Below are 4597 nucleotides of genomic sequence, written 5' to 3' on the forward strand. Positions count from 1 at the left end.
TGTTTATCATTCATATTCGTGGTACTGCATAATACCACTTCCCATTTTATGACTCAATCAACAGGAAGTGAAGCAGAATCCTTCTCTGACAGTTTGTCTAATATGAGTGAGGCTATGGGGAGTGTGTGTCAATGTTTGCAGTGGGTTTGCTCATGGATGAGACTGTGTTCAACATCTTACCTCTCTATATGTCGCTGGTTTTACATTACAGTAAAAAGCAACTCACTTGCCACTCAAAGCTTTGAAGTTTTGGAATATTTCACTAAAAGTAAATTTTAGACATTTAACATACGTAAGTAAAGCTTCCAAACTATAAATTACATGAATCATATATAACCTTTTGCCTGTGTTTGAGTGGTTGCATCCTATCTTAAAGAGGGGCGAGCAAACAGAACTCCGATGTATTCATTCTACATCTCCTTTCAGTAATGCATTATTTTAAGAGTAAACCTTGAAGTCTTGCTCGCCTTTAGGCATGTACCTTAACAAAAGGTTTACAATTCATACGGCTATTCAGAAAAAAAAAGAGTTTGGATAAACAACATGATTCATCAATAAAATTATTTTCAACTGGCATATTATGGAAATTTCAACAGTCATAGCAGATTAACCTTGTGAGTGCTTTTGATGGGCCCCTCTTTGATACAGTACATTAACACGAACCTGTTTGGTGAATTATTTCATTTCCGTTTTATTTTTTAATCCCCAGCTTGACCTTCCTCTAGCAAAATATTCTATACTATAATGTTGGAATATGTAGTCATAGTAAATATATAAATAATTAATTCTTAAGGTAAGAAAACTGTCAGTGGACCGTGTGCAGAGAGCTTGTCCTAGCCACCTTTCTAGTAACACATTGTATAGTAAAGGCTTCTTATCCAGTGTTCAGAAAAATCACAACTGGAAGCTCATACTAGGTAACGTGAAATAGGGGAAATAGGGGAAATAGGTCCCCCCCCCGTCCCCCCCCCCCCCCCCCCCCATTGTAATGGAACATGAAATGTTTGTTGCAGTGCCGTAGTGTGAAAACGTCATAACTTCACTTCAGGCCTGGTGAAGCTCACAGTTTAAATGGAACATCCACATTAAAATAATGGCTATATGTTATATAGATTTATAAAAATTGTTAGTTCAAAAAGTTAGGCAGGCTGGGGGGGGGAACTCTTATTAATGTTAAAAAACCTCAAAGTTAAAATTTACATGCCATGGGACCTTAAAGTTGCTCTTCAATTCAGCTTTGCACAAGAGGATGGACAGACCATTAAATATATGGGGATTTCTTTTGTGTGTCCGATTATTGTGAATTATTTCTACAGGTAACATTTAATATAACCCACCGTGTTCACTGCGCACGCACGTTTCTTAGCCTGAAGTATAGCAGCTTATAATGGCAAAGGGAGCAACAAGTCAGCAAACTGCCAAGATGCTTTCTCTGCTCTCTGTCTGCTCAGCTGCTAGACCGCTGTACTGCAAAGCATCTGCCATCAGCATTGTCGGCACCGTTTTATTTTTTAACTTTATTGACAATAGAGATTTCTGAATTGTCTGTGAAATGGAAAAAAGCAGAGTAAAGAAAGTGCAAGCGTAAAGGCTCAGGCCATAGCACAGCAGCATGGGTTTGATTCCAACCCTTGGCATCATCCCCCTCTCTCTCTCTCTCTCACTTTCTTGTCTTAAGCTGTCCTATCCAATTAAAGGCAAAAAAGCCAAAATATAAACTTAAAAAAAAAAAAAAGATTTTGATAAAGCTGTTGATTCTATAAAATTCACATCAATAAATGTGCTTTACTGAGGTCTGTTTTTCAAACATGTGTTTAAGACTTAAGTGTATTGATACCTTAGATGCCATCTGCCATCATTTTAGTGCTCATATAAACATTTTCATGGGAATCATCAGTTGGATTGGCTTTATTTGGACGGAAACTCATTAAACCAAAGGGTTTTTTACTGGGATGTGACTACATTTCTTTGTTTCAGAGATGTAAGCTTTTAAATGTAACTAATTGCATGCACTGTGTCAAACGGCTGTTCTAGCAGCACAATGATACAATGACAATACACTAACTTTGAGTGTCACCACTGACTAACCCCACTCAATAAAGTATAGAGATAGAGATAGAGGTACAAAGCTCAGGGCGCAGTAACTTCCTGAAGTTGATCACATTGTAACTAGAAATAGTTTTTTGATAAATCTCCTTAAAACAAAGACATTCTTATGTGGCTTAAACAAACAAGATATAACATGTTAGGGTTGGTAAGCAGATTTTGTTACCTTTGGACAAGGCCAGACTGGACGATTCCCCCATTTACAGGTTTTCTGTTAAACTAAGCTTACTGGCTGCTGGCTGTAGCTTTATATTTGCCAAACTGACATGAGGGAATCTTCCCATTTAATTCATAGCAAGAAAGCAAATAAGCAGATTTCCCAAACCGTTGAACTATTCCTTTAAGGTTTAGGATGGAGTTTCATTTAAACTTTAATTGAATGATTAAATGCTTCTCTATGGAGGAAGTTACACCAACATCAGTCCTACGATACCTTTTAAAACCTTACTGGATGAACTCGAAAATGCATGGTTTTGAATATCAAAGCCTGAGATTGAGAGTGACTTTGTGACAAACAATAAAAACATATTTTCTAACAAAGCAAATCTTCAATCAAAATCAATTTTCAGTATTTTCAAATTCAGCTCCAAACACATTCTCTTTTAAGTGCTATTTTTACCTCCATGTAATCAGAACTACCCAGAGCAACAATGATTATGCGGCAAATATTTCTTTCATAAAAAAAGGTGCCATGTGCTCAATGAGCTTTGAATATGGTTTAATACCCAGGTTGCCCATTTCTCTCTTGCTAAGTAACAAGTAGCACCTCTTACATGATGTGGTTTGTCCTCTAAAGCAAAGTTACTGACATTGTTGAGGGATGAGTGAACACATAACAGAGCAGTGCAGTGCTTGTGATAGTGCTTCACATTGGACTCTATTCACCCCACTTTAAAAAATTAGTAATGGTATCCCCCAGGTGTAGCGCACAATATACAGTGTGATTACAATATCCATATGCACTGTGGGAACCACGGTACGTAGAGGAAGATATGAATCCTCCATACAAATATAAAAATCAACAGTGTTCCCCTATTCCATATATAATCAGTCAGCCCACTGCGGGACGAGATATCAGCCTAGCTTTCCATTTGCTGATAGTGGCATGCAGCGGCATTAAGAAATCACCCTGAATGTGCCGGGGTAGATAACTGAACATGTTGGGTGTCTACGGGAGATATATTTACACAAAACAGGGAGCAGACAGGGTAGATCTAATTGACTAGGTAGCGGTTTGCCGAGGTCTGTACGGCAGGTCTTAGAGTCGAGTGGATGAGGGGCTTACAGAGAGGCCGTCAGAGAGCAAAAGATTAGTGCTGACGTCTCTGCCACATCAATTACAACCCGCTGCTTGGCTGGGGAGAAATCCCCACCACTGTCTCTTCAAGGCCACCAAGCACAAACTGGGTGTGTCAGAGGTCATCCAGGGGAGGAAGTGCAAGGCCCCAGCCCTCCCATTGGGAGTCACTCCTGTGGGCTGGTGGTTCAGAGTCCCCTGTGGAGGGTGGCGCCACAGAGAGTTTCACAGCAAACACCAGACCTGTCATTCACCAGAGCCACATGGTCCTGCTCAGCAGGAGGGGAGTGGCAAGGATGAAGAATATAGCACAGGCTCTGCTATTTTTCATTCAGTTTAATGGTGTTGCGTAGACGTGTGACAATGTTCTCATAATATGTTATTTGGTTTTTGCATTCATTTTAGATCAAAAATCATTATGTTTTAGCTAAAATAATAGTTCAAAGAAATGTTGGACTATTTGTTCTCAGTCCAAAATAATGACTTCAACTTTACCAACTTTACATGCAGTGTGTGGTTGATACAAATAAACAGATAATAAAAAGTTCAGTAGCTCAATAAGAAAATACTATTACCTTTGTGGTGCAGATTATTGAGTTATGCGAAAAATGGATGAAATATATTTAAACACAAATCTCTTAAAAATGAATTATTCTGTCATTGCTAGGCCACACAATTGCAGTGATGCGTTTAATCTACACTTCTGTTAAACCCAAACAACCTCTAATTCAAAACCCTGCTGACTACAAAACCTATCCAAGTCTCAGCAAACACGAACACAATGTCTTGGTGGGCTGGCCACCGGGCCAGAACAGCATGAAGCCATCACACAGAGTTAGCCAGCCTACTCTGTCCGCCGGTTGTTGTCGGACCAGTCAGAACCCCCACCCCACTGCATCCAGATCTGCATCACGGTCAGTGGGGGGCTGACACAGGGCATTAGCCAGCAGGGCCTCTGATAGGACCAACACCTTTACCCTTGGCTCAAAACCCCTACCATGAACCTTCACCACAAGGATGAGAGGCCCTACTGGGGTGGCCAAAATCTTTACAGACCGCTCGGTTTATTCACATCAACATTATTTCAGCTGCAGTGTCGAGAGGATAGTTTTCACTTCGTACTATATTTTCCTTCCGTAATCTGTATTTATTATTTTGCCACTGCTCTGATATTGACTATCTTGATATTGCTTC

The sequence above is a fragment of the Etheostoma cragini genome, chromosome 11 (assembly GCF_013103735.1).
Source record: "Etheostoma cragini isolate CJK2018 chromosome 11, CSU_Ecrag_1.0, whole genome shotgun sequence".
NCBI lineage: Eukaryota > Metazoa > Chordata > Actinopteri > Perciformes > Percidae > Etheostoma > Etheostoma cragini.